A 12,500-nucleotide genomic window follows, 5' to 3' on the forward strand; every position below is an offset into this window, starting at 1 on the left:
GAATCCATATACGTACGTTGAAACTTGTTCTAACAACCACCACACTGTACAATGTGCATACTTAATGTTGAGACATGCTGAGCAAAAAACGATGAAATCCAGAATGACAGCATTCATGCTGAGACTTGCTCAATCAATAAAGCAGCATAAACAATCCATTCAGGAGGGAACAATTAAGCATTTTCTTCTTAGCAGTTAAGGAGTGAACACAGGATCATGATGACAAGTGAAGGCAGAGGAGTTCGAGGAAAAAAAAAAAAAAGACATTGCAGTGAAATATCACCTCAATAATGAAAGTGAGAACACTGGAAAAATTAATGCATTTGTTTAAGAAAACTATACTTTGATAATTAGTCTTGGGGGAGGATGAAACTGACAAAATTATAACCAGTAAAACCTGTGTGTCAGGGACTTCTAAAAGCCCACCTTTACTACCAGTGAAGTTCAAGACCAGTGCAAGCTCGTAATCTAATTACTCTGATGAATACATCGCCTTATGTCCTTAGTACAAAAAGCACAGATTTGTGCACAAAACTACTGAATAAAAGAAATTATTAGACCTGCGGTTTGCCAGTGTTTTATGTCTAACATTCCTACCACTGATCTACATTCTGTTAATGATTTAATTCAATACTGTATTTTTTTTACCAGCCTATGAAAAGCATCGATTAAAAGATCAGGAGCAAAATTACTATAACTATCATAATAATAAATAATAGCTTTAGAGTTAAGGTGCCAGGTCAGGTTTGGATTTTTTAAATAAAAAAAACATTGCCCGGGTAGGTAAATGGGTAGCTACCCATAACCCTGGCCAATACAGCATTTAAATTCCTGGGAATGCCTCAAAGCCCTAAGTACTTCCTGGAGTGGAGGACAGGTACATGATAATTTATATGTGGAAGGTGCTTGAGGGCCTGGTCCCAAATCTGCACACTGCAATAAAAATACTGGAGTGAGATGTGAACCTACAGAATAAACCCAGTGAAGGGCAGACACACCGCAAGTACAATAAAGGAACACTATCAACATCCGTGATCCCAGACATTATAACATCTTACCAAAGGATATCATAATCACTGCAGGAATATACCAGCAGCAACAGCCCGGTTGACATCTCCCTAATCTATGGTATAACTAACCACACATAACTTCGAAGTCACTGATTGTATGTCCATGATCTCCGCCCCAGTCCCAGACTCGTGAACTCAATATTCATCAAGAATTGTAAACTTTATCACGCGCCTTAAATATTTTATGAAGGGGACTAGACACTTATTAAAACTGTACTCGCCCCCACTTCTCTCCCGAATCCTTAGAAGACACAGCGACCCTCTAACTTGTATAACTAACATCTTCCAGCGGGCGACTGTGTTTAGCGAACAACTAATCAGTCTAAAAATCTACAATCCAAACGATTTTTTCATGACAGCCTCAAAACCCTGTCAATGTGTGCGGGCTACTGACAACACTATTCAGTGACAATTTCAGTTACTGCAATACGGAAGAATGCAGGCAAAGGTGCAGAGCTGGAAAATGAACAGCTTGTATAAGAGTCGAGCACCTAAATTATTGGGAGAGCTTGAAGTCCCTAGAATGTAGACGAGAAAACTATCATAATTTACACTTGGAAAAACTGGAGGGACTGGTCCCCCAACCGGCACACTGAAATTATTAGTTATGAACACAAGAGACTTGGCAGACGATGCAATATACTTTTAAAGAAAAGCAGGGGAGCGATGAGTACACAGACTGATATCAATAAGTGTAAAGGGCCCACAACTCCTCAACCCCTAGCTGTCTTCAAGACGGAATTAAACAGACGCATCCCAAGAGATCTTGATTAGCCAGGCTGTGATGCACATGGACTGCATGTGGCGGATACTAACAGCTTGGTCGATGACCAAGTAACCAGGAGGTCTGGTCTGGAACCGGGTCACGAGGGCAGTGACCTCCGGCAGCGACCCCAAATAAACTCCAGGTGAACCAAGCAAGCGCATAAAAAGCCTGGCCCAGTGGAGTAGGAAAACTCGCGAAGCCCATTTCTGTTTCAGCATTCTACAATGTTCTCTCTTTCCCCAAACCACGTCTTATAGTTATGGCCTGACGAGTTAGATTATATATAATTACTGATACACTCAGGATGACTATCAACGGCCTGGAAGAATTTGCTTAGTAACCTCTTGAAGATAAATAAGTGAGCATTAAGTATTGTCGAATATGATTCAATTTTAATTACCAGTGTATAGAATAAATCCTCAGATACTTGAGATACGAGACCGGAGGAGCGACGGCACAACATCCATAGGCCTCTACTTTCCAATCTGCTACCAGCAATTAACAGACGAAGCTGGAACGAATGTGCAAGTATTCATAAGCAAACGGGATCACTACTTTCTTAAAGAATGAAGACCTGGTTAAGCAACAAAACGATTTCAAAAACAACTAATTCAGATCACAATATAATCGAAGTCCAGTTATATGCACAGGGGTCCTGACCAGCAAAAATGCATACAGCTACGAGGGTGCCTTCACCAAATTAAACAAGAACATCAACTGGGAGAAGGTAAAGGATGTCCTAAATGAAATATGTGTTTGGAAGAAATAAACTACATGGACCCCTATCCAGTGCCTTGAAAAGATCAACTTCTGGCAGCTAAAGTATGTTCAAGGCACGTTTTCCTACGAAAAAAAGAGAAGTAAACTGGAGAAGAGAGAAGTGACGCTCCCTCTATAGGAGAAGGCGGAGAATCACTTCAGCTACTCAAGAACGCTAAATTATCTGAATCACTGAAGGAAGCGCTAACCAGAGAAGTGGAAAATATCGAGTTCAAGTTAAAGGATTCATACGGGATCCAGGAGAAGCAGAAGGCGATTACTGAAATTGAAAGAAATTAGAAGTATTTCTTTTCATATTCCAAAAACAAGGCAAAAACCACGTCTAGTATCGGGCCCGTGCTCAGTTAAGATGGAACTTACACAGATGACAACAAAGAAGTGAGCGAGACACTGAAATCGCAATACGACTGTGTTTAGCGAACAACTAATCAGTCTAAAAATCTACAATCCAAACGATTTTTTCATGACAGCCTCAACACCCTGTCAATGTGTGCCAAATTTCTGACATTACCCTAACTCCACTAGACTTTGAGAAAGCCATTGACAACATGCCCATGCACTCAGCCCCAGGTCCAGACTCGTGGAACTCTGTGTTCATTAAGAACGATAAGAACACCTTTAGCGTGCCCTAAGTACTCTATGGAGGAGCATAGATAGGGGTGAAATTCCAGTCACTAAAAACAGCGGATATAGCCCCAATCCATAAAGGTGGCGGCAAAGAAATAGCGAAGAACCACAGACTAATAGCTCTAACGTCCCATACCATAATTTTTTTTGAAAGAGTATATGAAGCATGATTTCAAACCTCTTGGATTCCCAACAACTTCACAATCCAAGGGAACATGAGTTCAGAGCAGACCGCTCCTGCCTCTCGCAACTACTGGACCGCTATGATATGGTCTTGGATGCACTGGAAAAAACTGAATGGAGATGTAGTACATACAGAATTTGCAAAAAGCCTTTGACAAATGCGATCATGGTGTAATAACGCACAAAATGCGTGCTAAAGGGATAACCGGCAGAGTGGGCAGATGGATCCTCAACTTTCTAACCAGTCGAACACATAGTAGTGGTAAACAGAATTAAATCAGAAGCTGCCATAATGAAGAGCTCTGTTCCACAAGGCACAGTACTCGCCCCCATCCTGTTCCTCATAGACAGATGTAAACCATAGTACTGTATCATCCTTTGCAGACTATACTAGGACCCGCGTGAGTGCCATCCATTAAGGACATGGTAATTATTATTATTATAATAAAGAAGCGCTAAGCCACAAGGGCTATACAGCAGGACATGGTAAATCAATTAGATATAAACCAAGTTTTCCAATGGACAACGGAGAACAATATGATGTTCAATGAAGACAAATTCCAACTACTCAGTTAAGAAAAACTGGACGAAATAATAGCTAGAACTGAGTATACTACAAACTGCTTATAAACTAGACACATGTGCAACTCTTGTCTAAAATTTATCAACATGTCGGTTCTCTGAAACATTCATCTACAAACCTGTCAGACACTGCAACTTCTTGGGATCTTAATACTTAGGAATTCTTCGCTTGCCTAATTCTTGGGCACGACCTACTTCCACATTGAACAAATGTGACACCACCTATGACTGCTATACTACAAACTAATCAAACAGAGCGGAAAAGTAATGTGAATAACCTGGGAGTGGTAATGTCTGAGGATCTCACCTTTAAGGATCAAAACAGTGCCACTATCACAGAACGTGATAGTGGCCAAGTCAATGATGATCCTTTTAAATCACTTGTTCTCTCTAGGCTGGAATACTGCTGCTGTACTTTAACATCATTCAAGGCAGAAGAGATGGCAGATCTAGAGAAGTTCCGTCAAACACCTTAACTACTAGGAACGCTTGGAAGCACTTAACGTGTACTCACTGTAGCACAGGCGAGAGATCATAATTACAACTGGAAAATCCTAGAGGGACCGGTCCCTAATCTACACACACAAATCAATCCCTACGAAAGCAAAGGACTTGGCAGGCGGTGCAACATACCCCCAGTGAAAAGTAGGGGTGCCATTAGTACACTAAGAGAAAACACAAGAAGTGTCAGAGGCCCAAGACTGTTCAACAGCCTCCCACCAGCCATAAGGGGAATTACCAATAATCCCCTGGCTACCTTCAAGAGGGAGTTGGACAGATACTTAGTGCCGGATCAGCCGGGCTGTGGTTCGTATGTTGAACTACGTGCGGCCAGCAGTAACAGCCTAGTTGATCAGGCCCTGATCCATCGGGAGGCCTGGTCATGGACCGGGCCGCGGGGTCGTTGATCCCCTGACTGCCCTCCAGGTAGACCTCCGCAGCGAACCCGATCCACCAGGCTGTGATGGATATGTGGGCGGGCTCCCCCAACATTAACAGCCTGACTAGACAAGGGCCAGGCCACGAAAATACGAGCTCTCTGAACAAGTTCATAGGTAAACCAATATTAAAAGTAATTTTATTATAAATAAGTTTATTTTTCTAATCATGTACCCTTTTATATAATTTGGAGCTGGGAAGTCAAACATTTGGTTTGACCTTGAATGACCTCCGCCAGGATGCCAGAGTATTGAGAGCGTGAGTTAACTTACACGTTCTGCGTCCCTTTCACAGCCAACATTACCGAGGCGTTCTGCGGCATCTATATTATTTATACTCTTGTAATGCAAATGCTAGTTGTGAACGAAGTATATTTTTGAACAGGAGAGTAGATATCTCAGCGCCCTTCCCTCCACACTGGGAGGAAAGCAGACTGCAGCAGACACTCCCAGGCTACATACCGGGTGAGAGGTGTGGTCAGCAGACACTCCCAGATTACTTAGTAATTTGCAACTGTTGGCCCATATTGAACGTGACCTTAATCACTTTGAAGATTCTCAATGCCGTGGGGGATAGAGATGGAGGGAGCACAGGAAGTAGTAGTATGATAGAAGGAATAGGTAGAGAGAAGGCAAAGAATAGGTGTAGAAGAGAAAGTGAATAAGATTTTTTTAATCAACATTATGTACATGAACACATTTCACCCAACTATGTTTTCATCGTGTACTTGGGCATCATATATGACTGGTGTAAAAAGACAAATAAACACTAAGATTTATAAGAAAACGTTTCGGTCCTGGGACCTTGATAGCTTCTGACATATTAAAATGACAGTATATACATAAATGGAGAGCGGGATGCGAGTGACACTGACTTGAAAAATGACATCTGAGATAATGAGGATTTGCTCACGTATATTTTAAAACCAATTTGTCAGTATCAATTACCAAGTTTTATACCACAATATATGATATACATTGCAGCAGAACAGACATACGACCCACAAAACAATGCTAATACACAGGTACCTATTGTTAAGTGGGCCGGGGGAGCAGGGGTACAAGGAAACCGGTCCACACATCTTTGCGCGCCAAGGAATCAAACCCGGACTTTTGCTATTATGAATCGAATACTCCCACCAGTGAGCTACGCGACACCCCATGAACAATAGGGGAAAGGAGGGCGAGGGCAGGGGCAGTAGGAAATAAAGGGAGCAGCACAGAAAAAGTAGTGAAGGACAGAGCAGGAGAGAAGGGGAAGAAGGAATGGGACGGAGTAAGGTATGGCGAGCAACACAGGCAACTTCAGTGCGGAGGAAGGGGTGTCTTGTACTAGCCGAGGAAGGAAGCACCAACCTGCTGCTGCTGGCTGCTTCAAAAAATAATGTAAATACAATTCTTTAAGAAGTGTGCCAATAGCAGAGTTGAGTTAGTAGGATGTTGCTTGTTCCATAACCACCACCAGACCATCAGTATTCAACGAAGCAGGTGGGGAGTTACGCTGCACGTGACTTAGACTTTCCTACACTACGGTCACATCTACCTGAACAATGTTTATTTAAAGGTCTCATATTAGGCTTCTACTATATATAAATTCTGTACGACTCTTAACCAGAGTAGGAAAGTAATGGTACATAGTGATAGTTGGCAAACGTAGGAGTGAAGACCTGATTAGCAGGTATAGGTCAGCAATAGAAATAATTAGAAGTAAGGGTGGGAACCCTGTCATTTGTGGTATTTTGCCAAGGAGAGGAGTTGGAAATGAATGGTTGTCCAGGGCAATTGGTGTCAATTGCTGGCTGGACAAATACTGTAAGGAAAATGCGGTAACATTCATTGACAACTGGGACCTCTTCTATGGCGGAAATGACATGTATGCCAGGGATGGGGTTCACTTATCTAGGTCTGGGGTGGTAGCACTGGCAACTGCAGTGGAGGGAGCAGTTAGGACTTTAAACTAGGAATAGTTAGTGGTATGGGTTTTGGCAGGAAAACAGTGAAGTCCCAGTGTAGTAATATTACGAGTTCTAGGGGAACTAGTAATAAGCAGAACGAGATAGATATTGAAAAGCCAGGGACTTTGGGTGATAAGGACAGTAATAGGTTTAGTAGAAAAACAGAAATGAGCAGGAAGGGTAAAGAGAAAGGAGAGTCTTTCAATGTTTATTATGCTAATTGCCGTAGTGCTAGGAATAAGATGGACGAGTTGAGATTAGTTGCTAGTGCAGGTAACATTGATGTATTTGCCTTAACTGAGACGTGGTTTAATTCAAAAAGTCGGGACATGCCTGCGGAATGTCATATTCAGGGTTTTAAATTGTTCCAAGTAGATAGAAGTATCGGGAAGGGGGGTGGGGTGGCATTGTATGTCCGATATCGTTTGAACTGTTGCATAAAAACGGGTATTAAGTCTGAAGTAACACATACAGAGTCTGTTTGGATAGAATTTTCAGAGGGGCATGAAAAACTGATTTTAGGAGTGATATACCGTCCCCCAAACTTAGATAGGGACCAAGGGAGACTACTATGGGAGGAAATTGTTAAGGCCACAAGGCACGATAATGTAGTAATTCTAGGAGACTTTAACTTTAGTCATATTGATTGGAATTTCTTGACTGGGAATTTAGAATCATACGACTTCTTAGAAGTAGTTCAGGATTGTTTTTTGAAGCAGTTTGTGACAGAACCTACAAGGGGAAATAACCTGCTTGACTTAGTTCTGGCAAACAATGAATCCCTTGTTAATAATTTAGAAATTTCAGAGGAACTGGGTGCTAGCGACCACAAATCAATTACATTTAGCATTGAATGGAAGTACGATAGTAGCGATAACTCGGTAACAGTCCCAGATTTTCGCTTAGCAGATTACGATGGGCTTAGAGAACACTTATCATCTGTTGACTGGGGTAACGAAGTGAGATATCAATATGACAGTTTTCTGAACACTATACATGCTGCTCAAAGAACGTTTATCCCATATAAAGAAATTAGATCAAATAGAAATGACCCAAAATGGATGAATAATAGGCTCAAATATCTACTAGGGCATAAGAAAGGAATTTATAGGCGTATCAAAAGAGGTGAGGGTCATCTTATGAATCAGTATATTGACATTAAGAGGGACATTAAAAAGGGGATAAAAAAAGCTAAAAGGGACTATGAAATTAAAGTTGCTAGGGATTCTAAAACTAACCCAAAAAGTATTTTCCAGGTCTATAGAACAAAAGTTAGAGATAAGATAGGTCCCCTTAAAAATAACTATGGGCACCTTACTGACAAAGAGAATGAAATGTGCTCGATTTTTAATAATTATTTTCTCTCAGTTTTTACACAGGAAGACACTAACAATATTCCAGTAATTAATTTTTATAGTGGGCTAGAAGAAGATAAATTATGTAACATCACAGTCACTAGTGAAATGGTTGTGAAGCAGATAGACAGACTGAAGCAAAATAAGTCGCCGGGTCCTGATGAGGTTTTTTCAAGGGTTCTTAAGGAATGCAAAATGGAACTCTGTGAACCATTAACTAATATTTTTAATTTATCTCTTCAAACAGGTGTAGTGTCTGATATGTGGAAGATGGCTAATGTAATTCCTGTTTTTAAAACAGGGGACAAGTCGTTACCGTCAAATTACCGCCCAATAAGCCTGACCTCAATTGTAGGCAAATTACTAGAGTCAATTATAGCCGAGATTATAAGAAGCCATCTCGATAAGCATAGCTTGATTAATGATACTCAGCAAGGATTCACAAGAGGCCGGTCTTGTCTAACTAATTTATTAACTTGCTTCAGTAAAGCTTTTGAGGCTGTTGACCACGATAAAGAATTTGATATTATTTACTTAGATTTTAGTAAGGCTTTTGATAGAGTTCCGCACCATAGACTGTTAAAGAAAGTGGCAGCTCATGGCATTGGGGGAAAAGTGCTCTCGTGGATCGAGTCATGGCTCACTGACAGGAAGCAGAGAGTCCATAAATGGGGTTAAATTCGAGTGGGGATCTGTAACAAGTGGCGTTCCACAGGGATCAGTCTTGGGCCCGTTGTTGTTTATAATATATATCTAAAGTAAAAGGACACAAGTGCAACTAATGTGACATTTATTGTGGCAATGTTTCGCTCTCCAGGAGCTTTATCAAGCTCCTGGAGAGCGAAACGTTGCCACAATAAATGTCACATTAGTTGCACTTGTGTCCTTTTACTTTACATATTGTCGGTAATTCTACCAACTTTATTATATATCAATGATCTTGATGAAGGAATTACTAGTGATATGAGCAAATTCGCCGATGACACGAAGATAGGTAGGATAATTGATTCAAACGTAGATGTTATGGAACTTCAGGAGGATTTAAACAAACTCTATTCTTGGTCAGAAAAGTGGCAGATGCAGTTCAATGTAGATAAATGCAAGGTTCTGAAGCTCGGGAGTGCCCATAACCCTAGTACTTATAAGTTAAATGATGTAGAACTTAGCCATACAGATTGCGAAAAGGACTTGAGAGTTATGGTGAGCAGCAACCTTAAACCAAGACAGCAATGCCTAAGCGTACGTAATAAGGCAAATAGATTACTGGGATTTATATCAAGAAGTGTAAGCAACAGAAGTCCAGAGGTCATACTGCAGCTTTATACATCATTAGTAAGGCCTCACCTAGATTATGCAGCTCAGTTCTGGTCTCCATATTACAGAATGGACATAAATTCGTTAGAAAACATTCAGCGTAGGATGACTAAATTAATACATAGCATTAGAAATCTTCCTTATGAAGAAAGATTGAAGACTCTTAAGTTACATTCACTTGTTAGACGAAGAATGAGGGGAGACCTGATCGAAGTGTATAAGTGGAAGATAGGTATTAATAAAGGGGATATTAACAAGGTCTTGAGGATATCTCTCCAAGAGAGAACCCGCATTTAAATTAGATAAGTTTAGATTTAGAAAGGACATAGGAAAGTATTGGTTTGGAAATAGGGTAGTTGATGAGTGGAACAGTCTACCTAGTTGGGTTATTGAGGCTAGGACTTGGGTAGTTTCAAATTTAGGTTGGATAAGTACATGAGTGGGAGGGGTTGGATTTGAGTGGGACTTGCACATCAGAGCTTATTTCTTGGGTAGCATTGAAAATTGGGTTGGTCAAATGTTTGTTAGTGGGATGAATTGTAAAGGACCTGCCTAGTATGGGCCAACAGGTCTGCTGCAGTGTTCCTCCTTTCTTATGTTCTTATGTTAACCAGGGAACATTTAAACAGTTTCAGGAATGAGGGGACAACGAGTGGGTGGATTATAACTAGCAGTTACTTTTATTTATACTAGGTGGAGTAACTACTGTTTTGTTAGCTAGCTCAAAGTGTGACAACGTCAATAACCCTAGTTGAGAGGTGAAAAGCCAAATTACATCGAAACATGCAAAATTCTAAAGCGTGTGAGAAATAAACTTGAACAAAAGGTATTTTTGGCAGGAATAAGTCTCCCCCCCCCTCATCCTTCCTACCATACGTGCACAAACTCACCTTCAACTGAATATCAGTGGTAAAATATACCAACAAATGTTAACAAGACAATATTCAGTTTATGGCATGTGCTGAGAAATTTCGTCTGCCAGAACTATTACACACACACACACACACACACACACACACACACACACACACACACACACACACAACGTCATAGATTATTATAAATAAAGAGGTAGATAAGCTGGCTATGTTTCACCATGTCTTGTGCCGAACACAGTTAAGTGAAATCAACGAAGCCTCTTTACACATTATATACTGTACACAATTACATGTATACCTTTGATGAGTTTCGCGAGTTTTCTACTCTCGAAGCCCGGCCCTGGGCTCATATCCATCACAGTTTGGTTGATCTGGAACTTGGAGATTGTCGAGTCACTCTGTGTACTCTTTTTCAGTTATCCGCCATTACAATTCAGTGTTATTTTTGGTATTGCCAATACTATAAAGAATAGTTGTTCTCGTAGTGCAGGGTGTAAATGATATTTCTTTGAAGGCGTGCCGTAGCTACTGAAGGAAGTCCTATGGCCACCAGGGGGCAGCACAGGTCTACGGAGACAGCTCCCCTAGCAGTAGTTACGAGAAACATGTGGGGTAAGCATACTCTACATTACACACTAACAGCTGTTAAGCAACAATTAGTTGTAAGTGTTCTAGGAATAGTGAAATAAACCCCCAGAAAAGTGAAATAAACAACACTTTAGTTACCTTTTCCATTCCCATGTCTTCATAAAGCACAACAGCACTTTGAACCAACCTGCAAGAAGACAATAATAATATAATACAAGTTAACATACATTGTTCATTAAAACACTCCCACCTCCTCTTTCCTTACCCACGAGTTCTTCCATACAAGTAAACAACTGCTACAGTACAAGAATCCCACAAAAGTGAAACAGTTACCAAGAGGATCGTTAACCACCTCTTATGTACGAGTACCATTATGAGAATCACCTGTGTAGTCATCAGCACCGGCTAAGAGGAACTAAGACGTACACAGCATATTGATCGGTGCCTTCCCCTCCCTTCACTCTCCACGCGCACTCCACATGGGATGTCGTGTAGCCTACCGGTGAGAGAATTCCACTCAATCGCAAAGTCACGTGTTCGATTCCTAAGCAAGGAGAAACATTTGGGCAAGTTTCCTTAAATCCTACGACCCCTGTCAGCCTAGAAGTACTTGAATGCTAACAGACTGTTGTGGGGAGCATCTAGAAAAAAAATTGCGTCAAAAAAACTCAATGTCTGCTGGAATATCATATCCTAATTAAGAAAACACACTGGTCCTATAAGAAACACCAGTACCTGCTGAAGTATTTCAGTGCTGGGTAAATACAATTAGAAAAAAGGCACTCCACATGAAAAAAATAATTAGTTGTCAACCTTCACGCCTTAAAGTTGCCAGCAGATATTTTCAAGGTCAGGCGCATATGCTAGACTTAACATGGCAGAGATGTACTGCCAGGCTACGTTATACGCCTTAATGGTTCCGGGAAACATGCTCCAAGGCCCAGCCTCGCACCAAGCCCCCCAAAATGGAAAAGAAATATATATTACAGGAATATAAAATAATAAGTAACAGAAGATCCAAGTGTACAATAAATGTACGTGAAAGTTTGTAAGATTCGTCCGCCATCTTTACATGTTCTGTCATAATACAAGATAAAAGACCAATAATCCTGTTACCGAAGCGTTGTACCAGCTTCTGTTTCGTAGTCTTATGACTGGGTGGTATTACTTCTCTGGATGGTCTGACTACCAACCTATCTTCACGACTACAGACATGCACGCAATTCCAGGTGACGGTTAAGATAATCTGGAAAGAAGGTGGAGGAGAGAAGGAAGAGGAATGGAGTACGAGAAGGAACGGGACAACCGAGTGGAACCAGGAAGGGAATGGAAGAATCTTCGTGACACCAGCAGTGCTACATAAGATAAAAATCCTGCCTCGCACACTAACTTGAATATTACAAAGTCAGGAAGGATATACTGCAGTAGTCTAAGTAGAATGCGTCTACACACATAATCGAGGCA

At 41.0% G+C, this 12,500-nt stretch overlaps 1 protein-coding gene across 3 annotated transcripts in view; it reads right to left on the minus strand.

Annotated features, from left to right (window-relative positions):
* LOC128686258 (brain tumor protein) overlaps nt 1–12,500 on the minus strand; it is a 163,980-nt gene that overhangs the window by 54,129 nt on the left and 97,351 nt on the right. Inside the window, exon 2 of one of the 3 annotated variants that reach the window (XM_070085798.1) lies at nt 11,175–11,223. The exons of the other annotated variants lie outside the window; for them this stretch is intronic. The gene's annotated coding sequence lies outside the window, so the exon portion shown is untranslated. The remainder of the gene's footprint in view (nt 1–11,174; nt 11,224–12,500) is intronic. 3 annotated transcript variants of the gene reach the window in all.

This window comes from Cherax quadricarinatus, chromosome 17 (genome assembly GCF_038502225.1).
Source record: "Cherax quadricarinatus isolate ZL_2023a chromosome 17, ASM3850222v1, whole genome shotgun sequence".
Lineage (NCBI taxonomy): Eukaryota > Metazoa > Arthropoda > Malacostraca > Decapoda > Parastacidae > Cherax > Cherax quadricarinatus.